The sequence below is a fragment of the Bactrocera latifrons genome, unplaced genomic scaffold (genome assembly GCF_001853355.1).
Source record: "Bactrocera latifrons isolate USDA-ARS-PBARC rearing strain unplaced genomic scaffold, ASM185335v1 scaffold_96, whole genome shotgun sequence".
NCBI classification, from domain to species: Eukaryota; Metazoa; Arthropoda; class Insecta; order Diptera; family Tephritidae; genus Bactrocera; species Bactrocera latifrons.
The window spans coordinates 229,858-253,296 of NW_017537667.1; the positions used below are offsets into that span (position 1 = coordinate 229,858).

The 23,439-nt window shown below is 37.9% G+C and overlaps 1 protein-coding gene across 7 annotated transcripts in view; it reads left to right on the plus strand.

Annotated features, from left to right (window-relative positions):
* Positions 1–23,439, plus strand: part of LOC108977845 (putative transcription factor capicua) — a 63,997-nt gene that overhangs the window by 13,437 nt on the left and 27,121 nt on the right. For all 7 annotated transcript variants that reach the window (XR_001994069.1, XR_001994068.1, XM_018947774.1 and 4 more), the window contains exon 3: positions 21,473–22,022. The gene's annotated coding sequence lies outside the window, so the exon portion shown is untranslated. The remainder of the gene's footprint in view (positions 1–21,472; positions 22,023–23,439) is intronic.

Consider the following 23,439-nt stretch of genomic DNA (forward strand, 5'->3'; position numbering starts at 1 on the left):
ATTTTCATTGTTTTACATTTTTTACAAGTGGTATTGAACGATGCAACAAATCCCTCCGCTTACGTATTTTTACGCTAAGATTTCAATCTGGCCATCGCTCGTTTCCAATTGTTAAACGTCAAAACCTCCTGAACTCGATCAACTGTCAAAGTTTAGGTGGTTTTGACGTTTAGCAATTGTTCTCTCACTTCCAGTGAGAGAGGAGTTATACATCTCATTATCTCTGCTTGATAGTAGCTGGTTACTGTGATTGTTTTAGCGCTGATCTAGACGAGGTGCAAATTGGTAGTCATCAAAACGAACGCACGGCAGACATTGGAAACGTGCTGTTCCGACGGGGTCGAACCATAGAGAGAGACATCACTCTCTCAGTGGCTTTTCTGGAGCACGCAATAAGGTGGTTACAGTCATGTCTGAATTYATGCATGTAGATCATATATTTTTTATATCCGGGTCAATTCTCGATATAAAGTTTAACCTGCTACAACATCCAGAACGAAGGAACACTGTAGATTCGCGTTGCAGCTCGAGCTGTCACTCCATTCATTGAGAGACGGTCAGTGTGTTAATAGCTCCTGCGGCCGTAGTTCAATCGATAAATTCTGCTATGTGATAAAGGCAGGAACAAGTTTCCAAACAACTTATGTAGGCTCCTTGCTCTTAAGATCCCTAACATTCTAAGGAACCTCGCTAAAACCTAGACTATCAATACCATAAACTTTAAGTGAAAGTTTCCACAATACAAAACCTATATGCAAGTTTTTATAGCTGACATTTCATGCCTTGAGACTACAACTTCCCATTTCGTATGGCTTATCTATCATTTCATGTACTAATTACCGGTATATGTATGTATGTACAATGGGTACAACTAGATAGGCGTCACTGCACTAGACTGTATTTTTGATCACAGCTGCGCGTAACCATGCATACACAGATACTCGCTCACCCTCCGCCCTCGATAGTTCACTCATTGGCGTGAATTGGAACGCTATCATCTCTGGAGCCAGTTGAATTTCCCCTCACTTGAACTTCATATGAAAAGCAACGTAACGTAATCGTATAAATGTATGTATACAAACAAAAAGCTTAAAATAAACACGAAAACAAACGTTCAGCGTAAAACGGCTACTGGTGTTGAGCGTAGTAAAAATTGTTGCTCTGCCGGTTTTTATTGTTGTTTGCATTGTGATGATGGGAGTGTGTGTAGTTTCATTGTTTTTTTTTTCTTTTTTTTTTTTTTTTGTTGTCTAGTTTGCTTCAACATTTCGGTTAGTCATTCTGTTTGAATACTACGAGTATTCGCCTTGGTCATTATTGATTGCCTGAGCCGACTCCGGTCGCTTAACAACAAGCTTTGAAGACTGCTCTTTACGTTTTTGCTTTTAATGGCTTGGTTTGGAGTAGTAGCTTGTTGGGAGTTGAAACTGACTGCTTTTGTTACCATGGAGGCGGCTGGCTGCGAAAGAGTGTGAAAGATAAAATAAGTTGAAGTTAATGTTGCCAAGGTGCACGTTAATGATCGTGCTGCYTGCTGTTAGCAGTCAATTGCAATGAATGGTCAATGTTCGTGTGTCGGGGATTATGAGTTCTAGCACTGTGATATTACAAAAGTATGACTATCGACTGTACTGTTCTTTGCATATATACACATACCTATGTATGTATGAACAATCTCTTCTCATACATAGTGGTAGTTAAAAAGATATACATATGATCGACACCACCAACAACAAGCCTGTCAAGTCGGGGTCATGAGATGATCGCGYTATCGGCCATACAACGCTATTAACGAACGTTGCTCATATTGTGTAATGTCCATACTGGATATATGTAATGTATATACTGGAGTATAGACAAATAATGGCTATTTTTCCTGCAGAAAATTGTATCAGAATTCTATTTTATTACCTCATTCTTAATTCAGTCGTTTTCTATTGAAGAATTTGTTCCTTTCTTAATTTTTAATTACACCTTTACTCCGCTTAAGTTCTTCCACATTGTTTGCTTAGTTGCTTGGCAGGTTATTTGCTTCAACTTATGACAACAATATGGCACAATTCAGTGATTGAAAGCAATGTATACATAGCTACATACATATATGTATATGTACATGAGCTGTATATGCTTTTTCAGCTTCATTTATTTGTGACTAAGTTAGAGAGAACCATTCTTGATATAGATACTATTTTAAGGGAAAGGGAAATAAGCAAGCTTTATACATTCAAAAGTATCAATTTCGAATGTGTTTTCAAGCACAAATCGGGCGTTACCGCCGCAATTTCACCTCCGATATTTGTACGCAGTTCATCAATCATCGCTGGCGTGTTGCATTAGACCGTCGTCTATGGTCGGCCCACAGGAAATAGTTTAACAGTACCAAATCGCACGACCGAGGCAGCCAATTGACTGGGCCATCGATTGTGACATTCGCTGCTTGGTTTGTGGCGTCGTCCTTGTCCAAGTTCATATCATCTGATTCGGGCCAAAAATATTCGGTTATCATTGAGCAGTAGCGATTCCCATTCACAGTAACGTGCCGGTCTTGATCATCACGGAAGTATTATGGACCAATGACGCCGCCGGCCGCCTTGGATCAAATAGAAAAATTCAAGTCTCGCTTCCAAAAACTTGGAAAAATATCTGCTTTCATATATGTACATATTTTGAAATGATAAATGATATTGAACAATTTTTTCGTAAACCTAACCATTTAAAAGTAGGGTCTCTCATCCGAGGCTGTTGTTGCGTTGTCATTGGGGTGGTTTTTTTTTACGTGACGGGTCCCAAACCCAGCGCACAACCCTATGCAGGGAATGTTTCGCCTTCTCACTTTAGCTCACCTTCAAACGGATGTTCTTAGGCTACCCAGAGGATACTTGGTCAAGGACCGGAAGTCGTGAGCTGCTTGAGTCATATGTAAAAGAATCGTTTCTGGCCACTCCCAAGTGAATGGSGATCAGAAAACTTTCCTCACTTGCGTGAACTTCTACACATGACTCCATCCTCCAAGAAGAACCATTTAAAAGATATTAACGTTTGAACTTTGACTATGTTAAGGCCTTTTTCTTATGCATTTTTAACTCTATATCAAATAAATCGTAATAAATCTAAAAGCTCCTAGTTTTGTAAAAACGTTACTCCACATGTGTGTTGGATTTGGTACCCACCCTAATATATACATACGTACCATATATGCCTTTTGCCAATAGTATTGAATCTGAGACAGTCATTAGAAGACTATTACGGCGTTACAGCTAAGAAAGTCACTAATAAGCCTGAAGAAATATTGTCAAGATAAATAGGCTTCTCATCACATAGACAAAAAAGTACTGCTAGCCGTACGCAGGGCTCGAACTCAAGTTGTACACAGCTGTACTGCGCTGCAATAGCTATGTATGTATGTAAAAATATTTTGTCGTTGACAAAACTCGTTCTTTCTTCACTATTTTTGTTTTGCTTTTGTATTGTATGTTTGCATACAAATGTATAAAAGGTTATCTCCGCGCAAGCGACGAATCGCCTTCACCTGTGTTTTACATAACGACATACGATTGACATCGAACATCGCAGCCTATCTCATTGAATTACTGCTAGAATGTTTTCTAAGAAAAGATTACTTCACTTCGAAATCTAATGCTAAAACCGCTATAAAATAGCTTCTTCAGATGGACTGGTTGTCTAGGCTCTTCAAATAAAGATAGTAAAAAAACGAATATTTTGAAGTAAACAACCAATGAAGATACTGGAATAAAACTTTGCAACTTTCGATACCGGACTATAGCTTTTCAAGTCCTCAGCAACCGAATAAGTGTACTAACGTTACTTTGCTCAGTTTATATCGTACATAACGGTCCTAACGCTAGATATGTAACACAACTCAACCAACTCTTCTTTGATGGATACAAAACTATACATACAGTGTATATAAAGGAAGCTTTATTATCACAAAATGCGCGAAAGGCAAGCAAATTTATCAACAACAAAATCAGAATCAGAGAACCATTCAGAAATAAAATAAATTAATAAATAAATAAAAATAAAAGTGAAAATAAATAAATAAAATTCTAACGAGGTGAGGTGGCGGCTTATCAGTTGCCGCTACCGTGAGCAATCGAGTGAAGTAAGTTTATTATTAGTTATTCAAATAGTCGGGAACAGCAGGCCCACTTTGAAATAAATATTTACGCGATATCAACAAAAACTTACATTCTATACAGAAACTTACCTATTAAATGCTATTTTTAATCTGACGCGGTGAGCTGGCGGCGGTGAATACATACATACAAATGTATATACACAGTATTCTCTCAGCAAATCAGTCGCATACTCTAGTTGATTATGTGCGTATGAGCATGTACATACATATAGCTGCAGTCCAAAAATTGAGATTACTAACCAATATTTAAAATAAAAAGCATTGGGTAGCACTCAGAAAGAAACCCTATGAAGTAAAATATATAAATAAATGATTACCTTGACGAGCTTAGTCGATTTAGCCTGGTCAAGACCTACCGTTTTAAAGGACGTTAGATCTTGGAAACAACAGCCCTTGGCCGGATAAAATACAGGTCAATTCCGGTTGTGGCAATTGCCGCACCAAGATGGTCGCCTGGATGCAGTGAAACGCATACGAATCTTGTTAGAGTTCTGCACTCCGGACTATGACAGAATGCCTCCTGATGTCCCTCTTCGAACACCGGCATAGTGAGGAGAATAAATAGACGCTGACATATCAAATATAAGTCAACGTGCAATGAATGCACGTATGACACTAGCCACCTCTTTGCATGCCCTAAGCACCACTACTCCGCTTGATCCAACACCGTCGAAACAGCAATTTTCCTGAGCTTACCGTTGGACGACGTCGACGGCAACTTATGTAATCCTTACTACCCCAAAGGGGAGACTGCCCGTCAGTCTGTGTGCATATAGGCGATCTTAAATTTTTGAGATATCGATCTGAAATTTTGTACATACCATTTTCCCACAAATAAGGTGCTCATTTGTCGAAGCCGCCAATATTGGACCACTCTAGCATATAACTGTCAAACAAATTAACCGGTCAAAATCAAGTTTCTTTGACAAGCCATCTGCACTAAATTATTATTGTCCATAGCAACGCCATAATCTTCGGACAGATTTTGAGATCGGACCACTATAATATATATATTGTAAGGAAAACTGTTTTATTTAACAAATTATCTTTACAAAATAATCCAAACTCCCGCTTGCGGTTGCCGCTTCCTAAAACACTCCCTAACTTCAGTCCAAGAACGCCATTAATTAAATTTAGATAAAAAAAATCACTTCTTCCCCATTATTTTGTCCACAACTGTTTCTAAGTAGTACTTGCTTTATTTTCACAAACAAATTCATACCGTTTGGCAGAAATTCTCACTGGTCGAGTTGGCGCAGTAATAAAATTGATAAATTATAATGATGAGTATGACTTTTCGTGTGAATCTATAACAATTGGACCTGCCTTCACTGATAAGTACATATGTATACGAGTGTATGTACTATAAACTATATTTACGTTTAATCGATGTTACAAATATTGCACAAGTAATTAGTATTTCTCACAGACAACAGCAAAACCTACACACCATTCGCAAATAATTGTATTATTTTCTCTGAAAACGTACCCTTACATAGTAGGTACATATGAAATCGTGCTGTATTGCTAATACAACTAACTGCTTATTAAATGTTGCAGTTTAAGAAAATGCTTTAAATGTTCTTAGAGGCTAAAAGGATATAATTGGTGTTGTTTTCATTTAATATTAACTATATAGACAGCTTTAGGGACAAATTAAGCAAACTAAAACTTAATAACCACTTAAGGTATTAAGAGATAAAACGAAAAATGCARTTTCGCGTGAAAAAACCTGACCGTCTTTCATGCGAAGTGGCTATCATYAAGGTAGCTGTAGATATACTACTCCSAAGTGCAGTCTCTTTCAGAGAGGCATGCATTCAGGATAGCCGAGCAGCTATACTGGCTGTGACATCGGTGACAGTGCGTTCAAAACGTATTATGGARTGTATGGCTCATTAGCAACAGCTTCGTGTTTTTTCTATATTAAACTTGTATGGGTCCTCGGTCACAGCGGAATCGCCGGAAGCTGCAAAGCAGATGAGCTTTCTAAGCACCCTTACCCGAAATGCATCCGACTGGAATCGAGTTGGCTGTCCGATGTTCTCTTGTGCTCTAGCGCTGAATTTATCGATCATCAGRAAGCTTGGCAGGTATTGATCAGCAACCAGAACTGGCTCCTTCTTGCCCACAGTGAACTGTAAAAAATCCTCCGAACTACTTGCACTTAGTTATGCCAATTCCTCAGCTATTGGAGGGTTCTCACTGGATATTGTCCAATAGATACACAAGCGGGACAACTAAATATTCTGTCGGACGCTTTTTGCCAAAGTTGTATTGTCATTTTCTACTCTATTCCCGACTTTTGTCAGACTGAGGTTGAAATATCTCGTTTGACACAGCTTTGGGGAACCCGCCGAAGAGACTGAGATGTAAATTAATCGACTTAGTAAGCTCGAAACGCTGCGTCGATCTATAAAGTTATGCACTTTAAGAAGTTTTTGGGCAACACAAAAGACAAATGCCTTTTCAAGTGAAATCCAAAAAATCGATTTTGTTTCAACAGTATGACCTAACCTAGCATCTTAAGCGATWCGATACTAAATTTTCTTTTATTCAATCATGTTTGTACAACGTTTACTTGCTACCCTTTGAAAAAGATGGCCAAAACCCTGCAGAAATTTTTAGAAACAAGTCTAGACATAAGAGTTTTAATTAAGCTATTATGGTTTTAATTTTTCCCACACGACTGCACCCACAATACTCTCTATCTACTCGCATTCGATTTGTCGGCAGGACCATATTTTATAAGTCGACAATTCAAAAAAAAATCTTTAACGCAAATTTAWATGCAAATTAGAACTCTTTATAGTAAGCATTCATGTCATAATTTTGCTGCCAACAAACTCATTGGAATTACTAAACATATCTGTTGTTATTTATGTTACTTTTGTAATAACTGGTTAACACTGGTAAGGAATACCTACACCCCCATGCGCCTGTCTTRGTTGCTGCAGGTTTATTCTACTAACACACTCAAGCGCTTAGATCTGAGTAATTCTCTATGATTTGTTTATTTTGTGTTTGACGCACGCGCATAGCATCACAAATGGCCAATAAACACAATTGTGTGACCACTTATGTATGTATCCGTGTAGCAAGGTGGAGTTGATCAAAAAGAATTACTACGCGAGTCTGTATTCATGCTTTGTTGTGATAGAAACCAGAAAGGCGGCGATGTCCATACTTGTGCTGCGGCTACACTGAAAAGGAGGGAGCTGAAGAGGTGCAGCACGCGATCCATTAAATAGCTACGCATATACATATGTATGTAGGTATGCATGATGTGCGTGTGTGTGTTCAATTCTCTTTTATGGGTCTACTAAGCAGCTTAATCGGCGTACCATTTTCCTACTTATTACTATACATATATGATTTTATAGCTTTTATTGCTTATTCTCTCCTTTTACTTCTTTATAGTTTCTTTTTTTTTTTTTTTTTTTTTTAGTTTTATATGTAGTTTTTGTTTTTTGTTTCTTTTGTCAATTATTGGCGAAGAAACGATGTGTGATTATTGCCGACGAAACATCACAACAAAACGATAAGCGAATTTTGTTAATATATGTATATTTTTTGTTGAATGCGCAGARGACAGATTTAGTTAGACGTAAAAGGGTATCAAATAAATTACGTTATCTCTTTAACTGCCCAAGAGCGTTGACGATAATGAATGACCATGTACATACATTAGAGCGGGCCGATTTACAAAGAAACAAAAACAGAAAAATCGCGATTGCTAGAAATTTTCCATGGTTTTTTAAGAAGAACCTTGCTAAGAGATTATGGGTCTGAAATCGGTTTCGAGCCAGCGTGGTTTCGGCAGTTTTTGAGTTATCCGAATGAAATTTAATACAGGGTTTATCCCGAAAGTAATAGGATCGCCTCTGTCGTCTCAAAATACTTGTCTTTCATCAACAACAAAATGCTTAAACACATCTGGGGGCCTATTCTGTAATTCGATACGAAAAAAAATTTAGTCGAGTTCGGATTTTGAATATATTCTGTAACTCGATTTTCGGATTTTCAAGCCAATTTTCGAATAAAATATTCGTTAGCTTTTGAGTTGTAGAAAGCAAAAACGAAAATTATACGTATTTATTCTGACACAGGTTGTGACACAGGTGTTGGGATGCCGGCCTTGGTTRGKWRSYKKTYMMMARRAARGKAGMTGCGATGTCTTGTCGGACCCGATTGACCCTTCKTGTGAGTCTCTTGAGAACTTCCACGTAAAACTTGGCGTTGACGGTTTGTCCAGGGSGARCAAATTCATGGCGAACGATGCCTTTAATGTCAAAAAGGACAATGAGCATCGTTTTCACTCAGGGTTTGCTCATTCATCAGATCAGGTCTACACTAACAAACGTTGAATTTTCGGCTTGCACCATTAACTGAAATACGTCGCGCGAAAATGTTTGTCCTGACTCTCCAGGTGCTCGGAGACAACTGACCAGCCGCTCGTTCGTTAGCTACTAACGCCCACTACCGAATCCAGTCGGTGCGCGCACACTTCGAAGTACTGTCGCGGTGAAAGAAAATCGGTCCTTTTACTTTCCGAACAAACCATGTATTGATCATTTGTCGGAATCGCCTAGAACGGACAACTGCATACATATTTTCCATTACTCAAAATCAACGATTCGAACTTGAAACTCGAAATTAATATCTTCACTAATCTGGAATCACATTTCACAGAAGATTATGAGTGCCTCTTTTGTAAAAGGAAAATCATGGAAACTTCAGTATGTAGACTTACAAAGAAACATTTCTAGTGTTAAAGTAAACCATACTAAATATATATTAAAATAGTAAAATACTTAAACATATTGATTTCACGAAACGAATTGAGATTTAAAAAGTATTGTAGAAAGTTCCATAAAATTTCTTTGTCGTCGTCATACACACTGTGGCTAAATTACAATTATTAAAGTATTGATCGCAGTCTATGAAATTAAGTACAGATACGAGTTATTTAAACGCTGAAAYCTCCAGCGGCAGCAGGACAGCATTTGYCAGATATGTATGTAATGATATAGCATTACTTACAATTAGCTATATTACAAATGCATCTGAAATCAGTAAGCGATTGAATTCTGGTTTATTTTAATTTTCTAAAATGAAGGAATACATTTCACATTGAACGTTCACTTTATCATTCAAAGCAAGCGTATATAATTTTCAGTGCGTTCGCTAAAGCGCTCGTCATAAGATCTTGATTTAGCGCGTGTTAAGAAAACTCTACCACAGTGAGAATGAGAAACTTCGGCAATGTCACAGCGCTTCTGAATTTAATAGGACTCTCATTAATTCGCAAAGAGTACCTACAAACACTGACTGATCTTGTGATTTCCACAACACTAGAACAACCAGTAGACACTATACTCTACACCAGCTCTGAGTCTGCATTTGCACTACGCACACTTGCCAATGGACTGGCTCTGCCAATAATACATTTTGACACCTCCCCACCGATTGAGAAGTATGTGGAAAGTTTCAACGCCGAGTTGCTGAGTATTGCCCAACTAAGCCAAAAGATTCCGCAAGATAAACAACTATTGACCACGCTGTGGCAACGTCTGCATTACAATATACAAAGTCGACTCATTATACTRCTCGACGACAACGCCAGTGCTGAATATGTGGCGGCAATTTTAAGAATGTGTGCGGAATATAAAGCCGTTAATGTGATAGCTTTGCAGCCTCAGATGACAGTCGTGGCACGCACCTACTGGACCCTACGCATATTCCCACAACTGGAAATAGTTAAACGCACACTACCACTCCTTGGCCATAGTGCAGTATTTCCCCAACATCTGGAGAATATGTATGGTCATCCGTTGCGTTTGCTGGCTAAAGCCTGGTATCCCCAATTGTACACATACACTCCATCGAAGGGGAACGTAACATCCGGTGGCTTTTGGGGTAGAACGGTTATGGAGTATGCTCATCGATATAATGCCACCATTGTGTATCCCTACACTATGCATCACCAGACTCTGTCGCGTCCTGACCATATCGGTTCGTTGGAGAATGAAACAATCGACATGGGTGCACTATTGATAATGGCAAAGAATGATGGTAATATTAGTTTTTCGGTGATTTTTCACCTCAGCAGTTGGTGTGTGATGGTGCCAATGGAACAGCCTTTGCCAAGATTGACATTTTACTACAAAATCGTGCACAAATCGGCATTCGTCTTATTTATCCTCAGTGTAGTAGTGTTGTACATTTGTTGGGCGCTAATACAACGTTGCCGCGTACAGCCGGAACTCTTCGTCATGAAGCATTATATTAATGTGTCACTGTTGACAGGTCTACTTGGCATGCCTTGTTGGACCGGACAGCGTATTTCTGCCATTCAAAATTTCATACAAATTATTATCTCTGGCGGGTATCATTTTTGGTATCGCTTATGTCGCCTACCTGCAGAGTTTCATCGTGGATCCACCAATTGCCGCTACACTCGTAACCATAGAGGACTTATTAAATAACGGCATCAGTGTCGCATTAAAGAATGATGAATTGACCTGGATACGGCAAAATTCGGATTTGTGCAAATACATTGACAACTTCACCATATTTACCAACCACACTAAATACTATTGGTTGCGCGATGCCCTGGACACCCGCTATGCATTCTCGGCTGGCGAAGTRTGGAATGTCTACGAAGAGCAACAAAAGTATTTCTCACGTCCGCTTTTTCGTTTTTCAGACATTTGTTTTAACAAAAACTATCCAATGGCTCTGCCACTGTTGCACAATTCGATTTATCGCCACCACCTATACGCCTTTATATTGCGGCTAGTTCAGTCGGGTTTAACTGGTTTCTGGCGTCGAAATTGCTTTTGGGAATATTTGGATATGGACTGGATTATGTTAGAAGATCGTAATAAGCAGCCCGGAGCTACGCCCTTAAAACTTACTGACTTACACTACATATTCTTAACGATGAGCTCATTTCTAATTTTAAGCATTACATGTTTTGGAATTGAAAGAAGTTACCAATCAAGGAAATAATCCGTTTTTAACTTTTTCTTGAAAAAAAAATAACAATAATCATATTAAACAGATTGAAATCGAATTTATTGCTTTTTTTCGAACAAAATCTCGTGCMGGCGGATTCGAAAATGGCTAAAGTGTAAAGATCTACATATGTATGATAAATAAAGATTCAGTCAAAAATTGCACTGAACCTACTTTTATCCGCTCTCCACGCTGCTGTTCTGATTCGGAACTTTCTTGTTGCTTTGCTTACATAAGATAAATTTGTAAACATTCTTGCTCCGAAAAATCTCCTGGCTTCTGAATGATTGAACCACCAACTGAGACTACACGCGCACGCCGGTGTTTGACAGTGAGTTCGATATAAACAATTTCGACTTTATTATTTTTTTTTTTTTTCTTCGATTTTGCTTATAGCATCTATTCACCTTTGTAGTCGATACTAACTGCTACGGTAAGAGTATGTTCACACAAGACTCTTTGTTTTTTTTTTTTTTAGTCCAAACCATTTTTGTTGGCGACGAAGAAAGACGAACCGCATATGTCGCTCGTGCTTCTAGTGACATGCTTTGTGTTCTTATTGCATAATATAATAGAAAAGTTTAAGAAAAGGGTGACATAGTSTTGATTCCTTTACATTTATCCTTAGTAAAGGAATCAAGACTATGTTTGTGAATCKCGTAGATGAAACGTAAAGAATTTGAGAATGTAATATGAAAAAAAGCAGAAAATTGATCACCTCAAGTTGTCGAACTCGTGTCGCTCTTATGAACGTTACGACAACGAGCGACAAAAAGAGTCCTCTTCTGTGCGCAGTCTAATATATACTCGTATTCRTGACTAGGCAAATTCCGTCTGCACATTTAGTTTACTACCATGTATTCGTATAAATCTATTTTACCCTCCWCGCGCCGCTAATTCTTCACCACGTATGTATGTTTAGATTTACGTGTTTCTCTTTTGGTAGATTTTAGACTTCACATAGTCATTCATGCAAGGAGAAGCGTATAGCAAGACAATTATCGAGAAGATACATACTTAGATACACATAATAGTCCGAAGAAAATGAACAAACAAATYMCTTCACGTGGACGTTAAGCAGGAGGCAGGCAATGGCTATGAAAAAAGAATGAAAAGCTTGTCAGCAAAGAAGTAAATAAACTTGAACATATGTATATTTATTTTAGATGTTGTCCTGAAAGTCGATTAAAAAAAATTATTGAACCAATCGTTACAATTCTTTAAAAACTTTCAAAATAAGCTTCTTTGGCGTCGATGCAGCGCTGTCTGTGCGATTTCCAAACGTCAATTGAAAGCGTCACGGAAGGCATTCTCCGGAATAGCTCCACGCTGTCGTCTCAAAATGTGGCCTTTTCAAACTGTAGGGCGGCTGCTTAATTGTTGGGATGCCGGGATTGAGTAGGTAACTGTTCACAAGATAGGCGGAGGCATTGTCGTGATGCAGCTTCCAATCGGCTGCGATGTCTCGTCGGACCCGATTGACCTTTCCTTTGAGTCTCTTGAGGACTTGACGTTGGCGGCTTGTCGAGGAGGAAGAAATTCATGGTGGACGATGTCAAAAAAAAAAAAACATGAGTATCGTCTACACTTTGGATTTGCTCATTCTTCCTTTTTTTTTGGGCGGCGTGTGCCACTCGGAAGCTTGCCTCTTTGGTACGAGTCTAGCATTGACATGCTTCATAACAAAAATATTAACCAATATGTGTTGAGTCGATCCATAAGAGATGCTGATAMCTTTTGTTAACTTTCTGATGSCAACATGGAGATTTTCAAGCACTGTTTCCTGAACTTTTGAATGCCATCGCGATGCATAGCGTGGATGGACGACTCATAGAAAGCAAGTTTGCGATGACTTCACGACCTTCACAGAAGGGACTGAGCCACTCAACAAATACAGGTGATACAAACAAAAAAATTTCTAGCAAACTGAACAAACTTCACACCAATATGAAAAAGTTTGTTGAACCAATTTGGAAAAACKTGTGTATGCATTTATTTTGAGCGCGCAGTTTATATGGGCCAGCACGTCGTTTGATAAGATGGTAAAYGCTTCCCTCAAATTCACATACGTGTGTATGTATCTCTCGCGAATATTGCGAGTTTTACTTTAATTCATCAGCAGTGATAAACAAGTAACAACAACAATAACAATCGACGTTTGCTTTTACACTACAACTTATGTATTAATTTTTCACATACAGTCGGTGAAATGGGGGACGAAATCGGATGAAATGCGTATTCATAGGTACATATGTGCGTAATTATAATATAAGTGGAATCGGATAAACATGGTTCGCTTTCATATGTACATATATATACATTGTAGATATAGTGGCGTTTTTTATGCTTTCGTTCTTTCATTGTTGATTATTCTAGATTTTTTCCTTTTTTCACACCATCCAACGAGCGATAGCCGTCAACAAATAAATGGTTATAAACATATGGGCCTGTGCAAATTCATATTCTTTGCTGCATTTCATTGAATTCACTGCAATTGAACTGCAGTGCCAAATATTTGACTGCCCATCGTTCGTTCTCGGCCGTRCGAAACAGTAATTCGCGTTTTTTTCGCTACTTCTCGTTCTCGCGTTTAGTGTCTGTGTTCACTAGCTTCATATTCACCATATTTTATTTTGTTTTGCTCATGCTTTCAGTTGTGCGCGTAATTTATGGTTTATTTTGTTTTGATGCAATTTAATTTTAGCAAAAATCAAATTGGTTTTTAAAAATAACAAATTCATTAGAGGCAACCGCCGACTTGCGWACACCCGGTAGYSGAGCAGCAGCCAACATTGCCGGCCACCGTTAATTTTACGTCATCTGATGTGGAAGAAATATGCCATACACATATGTACATAGGTACATACTCTTATATATGTATGTATGCACATAAATATATTCTTGTGAGTATGAAATTGTCGAAAGGAAAATTCTGTTACCACCGCACTTCAGTCAGCTAAAATTTTTTTTTTTTTACTTTCCTACAGTCCAGCCATTTTATGAGCCAATTAAGCAGTAAATATTACTTTCAATAAAATACAGTTAATCAGTAAAGTGTCAGTAATCTACGACACGTATCATTTACGGATATTTTGACCTATTCAGTCGATAAGGCAGTTTTAGGGGCTATTTCGATGAAATTCGATGCTTTCGAATACGGGTTTTMAAGAAATCCTAAAAATGTTCAATAGGATTAATGTCTGGTGGTTGCGGTGGTGGCATATAGCGTATGTTTGCAACACTATAGAAGTTTCCTGTGAAACTACATTCGATGTTATTACATATGGAACTTGATTTCTTTTGCATGGCAACCACGGGCACGCTTACAGAAGTCCAGACGCTGAACACAATTTTACACGATTTTCATAAATCGGCCGATACTGCTGCAATTTCACGTTTGATATTCGTAAGAAGTTCATCAATTGTCGCTGACTTGTTGACATGACCATAGACTTGACATAGCCCCGCAGGAAATACTCAAAACGCACGAACGATGCTTCCAATTGATAACACGTTACCCAAACTTGGTTTTCAATAAATCGATTGTAATATTTGCTGAGTGGCTTGTTACGGCGACCTTTTGAAACCACATATTTTCCTAATCCATATTATCCAATTCGACACTATCCAATAGATGCTCAGTTGTTGGTCTGACAGGAAGAGTGTTACGATCATAAATTGGACGAAGGATTCTTAAAGTTGAGGCCACTGACTCCGAATTTCGTAATTAAATTTTAATAATTTCGACTCATTGTTTGATTGTATATCTTTCCATAATGACAAACYTTACTRAAGAGAAATSTCAAAAGACCMCCAAACCATAACATTACTCGCACCATTCTATGTATGTTTGATGCCATTCATTGGTTAGTTATTATATTATTAGTTACATGCAAACACATCCCTCCACCATCTGCTCGGCCTTAATCTCAGCCGACGTACATATGTATTGTCAACATATCCATACTACAAAAGCATGTATACCACAAWCTATGCGGCTGCTTATTCAAAACATGTACAAAAAGCTGTTATAAACAACAACAATGGCAATAATACAAATCTAACCGAAATCCGAACAATAGCTTAGTTAACCAACAGTGGTTTCTTCATCATAGCATCATTTAGCCCAGAGCTATTAATTGGCGCATAATGCTGGCGCCAACCACATCAATCAGACAGCCATCATTTACAAAGCAAGTATCACATTCGCTTGAAATGTGTTAATCATAAATTAAGCATATTAATTATTGAATAAATCGCTCTTCGAAGTCTGCTGCGTTGGATACTCCAGTGCTTCTGCAGTTGGTAAATAGATATATCTACATCTCCGCCAACATTGTGTTCATATGTTTGCTAGCTATTTTGATCGTTATATCTGTACCATAAACATTAAAGCCGGCGACTTGAGTATCAAGAAAATATTCAAATACTTTTGTTTTAACCTACGCAAAATATGCATTTACTATATTTTTCTACGACTTTGAAGCTTCAGCTAAGTCATTAAATCAGCTGTAAAAAAAAAACTTCTACGTTGTTACTTTACTTCTATTTCTATATTTTTGTGTTATTACTTAAAAAAAATCCTGAATCGGAAATTGTAGGGAATTATTAGATTCCTCACCCATTTTTAATATTTTTTTATATAAAGAATTTTATTCAAACTTTTTATTATTTCAAAGATACATATTTTATAAAAATTCTGGGAAATTTTTTAAAAAAGGCCTTTGGTGATAATTATTTGTCGCCAACAAGTGTTTTCGGTTGATACAAATTATTCAAAGAGAGTCGAGAACGCGTTGACGGCGAACCGCGTCTAGGACGAATCGACGATTAACATTCAGAGATATTACTGGCATCGTTGGAATATCAAAAGGATCAGTGAAAACCATTTTGTAAGATCATTTGGGCCTACGAAAAGTAAAAGGACGAAACATTATTACTGGCGAGGAGCCTTGAATCTATGTTTACCGTCGAGAAACAGACGATCAATCGGCCGAATATCGTGGCGAAGATGAGCCAAAAAATCAAGGTTGACAGTTTTCTTCTCGATTATCGAGATGTGGTGCATTCCGAATTCCTTCAGGCCGACCAAACTGTTAACAAGGAATACTATTTGAGGGTTATGCGTCCTTTGTGCGAAGCTATTGGTAAAAAAAAAGCCGGAGTTATGGGCATACTGGATTGATTTTTCGTGAGTTTTTTGCTAAATTTTACGTCACGAATCACCGTGTTCAGTAAACTCAAACGACCGCTCAAGGGAAATTGTCTTGAGTCAATTGAAGATAATAAATGTGAATCGTTACACGCATTGAAGGCTATTACTGAAATTTACTCTAAGAACTGTTTCGAAATTAGATTTTGAAGAATAAATTAAGAATTGTAAAGTGAGGAACAAAGTTTTGCTGTTTTAAATAAGTATGCACATGTGGATATATTTATCAATTTCTAGCAGAAATGCGGCTGAACCATTTGCTTTAGCTTGATGTCTTTATTAATATTTTTATATCAAAACATAGTTAATATAAATGAGAGATATTCATTATTAATTTGTGTGAGGCCCTTTCAATTATATATTATTTTTACATATGTTTTTTACATTTTACAGTTAAGGCAGCAAGTAAATACTGCAACTTTTAATATGAATGCATTAGAATATTTTAGARATTTTTATACTTTTGTTYACGTARCGGTKGTTTSTCTCACSTAAAAATAATCGATTTAGATATAGACTATGTATATTTTGCATAAATGATCATGAAGATAATACGAGTCGAAATCCAAGTGACTGTCTGTCTGTCCGTCCGCCCGTGTCGGCTGTAACTTCAGCAAAATGTATGAAGATATCTTGATGAAACTTGGTCTGCTCGTGTCTTGGCGAAAAAATACCGAGTTCTTGATGAGCGTAATCGGACCATGTACATATATACACCTGCACATTTCCGCATATTCCTCGGTAGTCACAGACTGTGACGACACTTATATTTACACTAACTGATACATACATATGTAATACGTTAGCTTCCTTTGTGCGTTATCCCCTAGCTTGACGCCTTCCTCTTTAACATAAAAGTTTATCTCCTCCCGACGACTTGCATTTTTCACCATTACCCGCCGTTTAATGGATCTTTTGTTTGGTATCTTCAAAGCATTACTGTATCTGTTTGAGGTAACCGGGATACTAGTTGAATGAAACGGTGATTTCAGGAGAGAACGCCAACTGAATAATGCAGTGCAATGGTTGGAGTTTTGTCAACTATGATATATGTACGTATATGTATGAAGTCTCTCTGATATACTTATATCAACGTTCATGGCTTATTATACCCAGTTATGTCTATTTTTTAAGGCGTGAACTTAATCTGTCTAATATTTGTTTATTTTTAATTTTGGCCGCCCTCTTTTATTGTGTAGCCGGTTGAGACCCACCATTTCCACTTTTCAGATTGTGTACCTTGAGCAGAGTATACCGTATCTAGTTTGCCATGAAGTTTGAAAGCCCACGAAAGGGGAACCATAAAATATGTCAGCATGGATGAGTCGATTTATCCATGTGCGTCTGCCTGTCTGTATATACATGAACACTTTTTTTTTTATCCCAAGAAGTTGCTCATTTGGCGGCATAGCAGATATCGCAACTCTATAGCATACAGCTGCACAACAAACCAACCGATCGAAATCAAGTCCTTGTATTGAAAACCTTTTGTTTGACAAGATATTCGAAAATATCCGACAAGATATCCAAAATTCGGCGGAATTATTGTCCAAGGCAAAGCTACAATCCACGAACATATTAAAAGAGCTCATGATTTGAGAGAATTATAATTGATATTGTCAACAAAGTCGGGCCATGTACAGCTAAACAGAAGATGAACAAACACGGACAAATCTTCAAGTATTATAAAAAAAAATATACATATGGACAGCGTTCTCTCTAATCAAAAAGTTTCACATTATAATATTTATGGTTCTCCGTGTAATTCCCTCTCACCGAATGCGTCACCCTTTGACAGCGTAGGACGCCAACACCGATACCTTTATCATCACTATCATTCAGTTTTTCCCTAGTCCTGGAAAACGAAACGCAATGCCAGCAAGAAGAGACAAAAGAAAAACGTAATGGAAGTGCAAGTACAAAATTAAAATGAGGAGAAGTTCCGCTGCTTGGCATTTGTTTACACTAACTCGTCGTAAACCGACGATTATGACGAGAACGTAGACATACCAGACCAGCGCGTGGTTTGTTTAACTTTACTGAGTGGGGTTATGTTAGAAATGGCAGAAGGCATCACCTCCCCCGCCATGCAAGTGCACTTTGGAGGCGCTGCACGTTTTCTAAATTTGTTGTTGCTATGTGAGAACTTTTTCAAAGCATTTTCTTCAGTTTTGCTTTGGAAGCGGCAATTTTTACCTCTTGTTTTACGCTGAAATATAAAAATTGCAAAAAAAAAAGGTGAAAATAAAAAAAAGAGAGTGGAAAAGCTCGCAGAACTGAAGGGAAAAAGTGAAGTGGTCGTAGACGGAAGTTGTGGTTGGGTCGTTGATTGTGAAACTCGGTGTGTGCAGATTGAGCCGCAATGCGTGCACCTGGCCCCGCCTGATTTCCCTCCATGCTGTACGGTGGTGTGTGTGAGTGTGTTCCCCTTGCTGCAGAAAGGATGCTTTCAACAAGTTATAAACAGAACAGTATGCCGTGGCAGGTATTTGGCCGCGTTTCCTAGCCGATTTTTGCTCTTCATCGCGGATAGATACATATGTATATCAGGTATATTATGTCAAGTTCGATATATTATTGTGACAAGGACGACTCTATAAAATAAAAATCTAGCCGTGTGTTTAGCTTTCGCTACGGTCGACTTTCTGCCACCCGCGTATGCTGATCATACACTCAATAATCACTCGTCTGCGGCGGTCAATGGCATACGCTTAACGAATTATATATCCTGCAAACCAGGCAGGTGGACGCCCAGTTCCTGTCCATTGCTTCCGCGTCAGCGCGTCGGTGACAGATTGCAATTCGCAACACTTAATACACATCGTTAGAACGCTTACATATGTACATAAACCTATACACATGCGTTCGTCGGTTGTTGACTTTGTAGAATGATACAGATTTTATACACATTACAACTTGTGTGCTATTTTTTTACCGTGTATTTGGAAGTTTGCGTTGGTATTTTTCCCGTGTTGTAGCAAAAACGCAAATTGCCACTGCTACCAGCATCTTCTAACCCCATCGAAAGTCGCTGCAAAAAATTGTGTATGTACACTGCCACTCTCAGTTAATGATGCCAACCTTTGCGTAATATTGATTGACAACTGGCCAAGAGTTTTTTAGTTGCTATGCAACGTTACAAACTTGCAACTCGTTCAACTCTCTTTTTACTCGCCACTGTTAGGCCTCCTTAGCTCTTCGTGCTCCATCGCGTATAGGGTAATAGGTAGTCATTTAATCTTTACTTTTTATATGCATTCGTTGCATTTAGAACTTTCATTCCGGCTTMGCCTCAGTTTATTGATATACGAGATTTGACTTGCCTAAATGAGACTGATTAATTTTGAGTATATTATTAACGTAAGAAAATGAGATATATAGGATTTCGCCTTACTTTTTGGCCGTACAAAATTGTTCAACGTAACCAGAAACGTATTAATCACTTAGTGCCAAGTCCGAACAATAAAGTGGATCCATAAGAACCTCCCAACCAAATTTCCGGAGCTTCTGGCGAGTCGTGTACCTTGACGTTGTTCTGATAAAACGCGATTCCTCTTCTATTTGGCAAAGATGGGCCATTAATCCCTCCAGACGGTGCAATTGTTGACAGTACAGATTTTTCTGACCGTTAATCCTGGCTTGACTATCCTTTCGCCGGCTAATCGCGACTCAATACTATTTTCACTTWACGTTGTCGTAAGTTACCAGTTACGAAGTGAGTTTCATGACTGTCGAACTCGACTATTTCAACAGCGCAATAGGTATTGACACCAGCATTCTTCTTTATTGTCGAAGACAGTCGGTCTACGTTTTCGCTGTTTGGCGCCAATTGGAGATTACAAGTGTACCAAGGTTCTTCTCCACCTGGTCTTTCCGACAGAGTGGAGGTCTTCTTCTTCTTCTGCTTCCTCCGGCAGGTACTGCGTCAAATATTATATAAATAATTCGCTGAATTATATCAATGTCGTCGTATATCGCGTACAGGTCTTTGTTCCATTTTCTGCGGTTTTCGCCATTGCTAATGCGCAAAAGGCCATAAATCTTCCGCAGAACCTTTCTCTCGAAAACTCGTAACGCTGACTCAACCGATGATGATAACGTCTATGCCTCTRCACCATATATCAGGACGGATATAATGAGTAACTTATACAGTTTCGTCTTTGTTCGACGAGAAAGGACTTAACTTCTCCATWACCTGCTCGATTCGAAGTAGCACTTGTTGGCAAGAGTTATAGCGGGATTCTGTAACCAGTCTCTAGTCTCTATTTGAGACATTTTGTGGTAAAATCTCAATTTGTGACTAGTTACTATTCACTAAACAGTCTCTAGCTTTAGTCTCAAAATATTGCCTCAAATTTGAGACCTGGTAGTTAGCAAGTCACAAAACCAAAAAGAACTCTTGTCTGCCATTTTGAATATACTGAATAGAGATCACCATAGATATTAATCGATTGTCGTTTTTTTATATTTTGAAAGCAACTCAAACACGAAAAAGTTAAAAATAAATAAATTTCGTTAATATTATGAAACAAAGTCAACATATATTTTTATTTTTTATTGATAATTATGTTTTTTGACTATGTTATAGAAAATTTAATATTTGTTATCGACATATTTATTTTCATTCAAGTATAAAAACATCTCTGAATAATGAAATRTAATAGAGTTTGTGACTATCACTTACAGAATAGCRAAATCGTCTCAAGTCTCAAAAATTGTCTCTGTCAAATTTAGAGACTTGATACTGTATCACAGTACAGAATCGCACGGTTATTCTGCATTAGATTTCGCAGCTAATGTTGTTGCTGGTTTCAAGATAGGTTAAATTATCTACGACTTCGTGATGTGGGAGTCAAGATACGAGTGCGACGACTGTTTGTTTGATGACATCAGATATTTCAACTTGCCATCATTCACTACCAGACCAGACCCATTAGCTTCGCTTTTTTGTCCAACTACTGGATTCACCATACCTCTGTGGTGCTGAAATGTTTTATAATGCAAATATTAAATTAGAATATTATTTTCATCAACTTTGTCTATATTATTAAGCAATTTTCTTWATATATTTTTCCTTCCAGCAATAATGCGTTGTCATCCTTTAAAAAGTATAAAGTTTAATAAAAAAGCCAGCCATTAACAGCATCATCATTACCAATACCAAAAACAACAGCAACTACTCTCCCGGAAGTATTGTGATTTGCAGAAAACGATTTCAACGTCCAACTGCGTCTTCAGTACCGAGTAGCCGAGAAGCTTTGCATGTAAYACCATGCCTTTGAAGGCAGGCAGGCGTTTATTATAACGATTACTTCCGTTCTTTTGCTAAAATTGCTGTTAGCAACCGTTTTTTCATAATTGAATTTGTGAATTATTGAAATCGATTCTCAGCCTCGATAGCTGAAGAGATGGAAATTACAAAGGAAAACTTACAAAACGAAATACTCGCCACCACTGCAAAGTATTTTTTCAACCCACCTACCTTATGGATCTCGAGCAAATAGAAATATGCTCACATATGTAAATACACATATATAATATATAGATGAAAACTCTCACATATTTTGGACACTAACTAGTAAATAACAGTGTTCAGACAGCAGCGAAAACGAAATAATTAGAGCATTTAAGGTAAGTTAAATATAGTAAGTAAGTAAGTTAAGTATACATCTGTTGCATAGTATTATCGATATTCAACTCTTTACCTCTTTGACATCAATTACTATATATACTTAGCTTTATTTCATGTAAATTCTTTACAGTAGAGAATATTTTGTTAACACAAAAGGTCGTTTACATAACAGCACATCAGTATGCAAATMTTTATTGTTACAAATTCCTGGAGTTACTTGCGGATTACTCACGCAAGTGACAACTACCTAACTAATGATATAGATAATAGTTGTTGGACAACGCAGGTTCAGCAGCAACAATTTATATTGCAAACGAAAAGTAAAATAAAATAATTATACTCACATTAGCATTCACTTGTCCCTCAAACATTTGTATCTAACGGGTATAATACATTTTAGTGTTGACTTATATGAATATATGTACTTGCTCGTACCTATCTCACTATAGGATTTTTATCTGCTAAAACTCATGATGCCCCGCAGTGAATTCAACTTGTTAAACTGTAACTTAGAAGAACTTACATACTGTAACATACAGAATTTGTCCGGAAAGTAAGAGAACTGTGTCGATTTAAAAAAATGTATTGAAACAATCATTACAATTCTTTAAAAACTTTCAAAATCGGCTCCTTTTGCGTCGATGCAGCGCTGCCAGCACGATTTCTAAGCATTGGAGGCGTAACGGAAGGTATTCTCCGGAATAACCTTGAGAGTTGAGGTGCATACTGCTTGAATCYCTTCTTTCGTCTCAAAATGCTTGCCTTTTATCGGCCTTTTCAAAAATGGAAACAAAAAAAGAAAGGCTGTATGAGCAGAGGCGTTGTCGTGGAGCAACTTCCAATCGGCTGCGATGTCTTGTCGGAACCGATTGACTCTTCGTATGAGTCTTGAGAACTTCCACGTAAAACTTGACGTTGACGGTTTGTCCAGAAGGCACAAATTCATGCTAGACGATGCCTTTGACGTGAAAAAAGAAAATAAGCTTCGKTTTCACTCGTGCTCATTCTACCGGTCATCATCAGCGACCTCTTCCCAGCCCTCCAAAAAGTCCTGGTGCCACCGAAACACACCACTTCTTGCTAAAGCAACATCGGGGTAAGCCTGTTTAATCGTATCAAACGTCTCTGTCGCAGATTTACACAGAATTTAATCGCGTACCTCGGCTCTAACGAAGACTGCATTTCCGACTTGCACTACTCACAGGTATACAAGGTATACTAATATACCCTTCACAGGTGCATTTCTTGTAGTAATTATGTGCACAGTTTGTATGGAAGCTATGTGCTATAATAATCCGATATAAACAAGTTTATCGGAGATTATATTGTCACCGTAAGCAGTAATACATGTCAAATTTCGTGAAAATACCACGTCAAATGAGGAAGTTTCCCATGCAAGCATTTGCTTCCGATCAT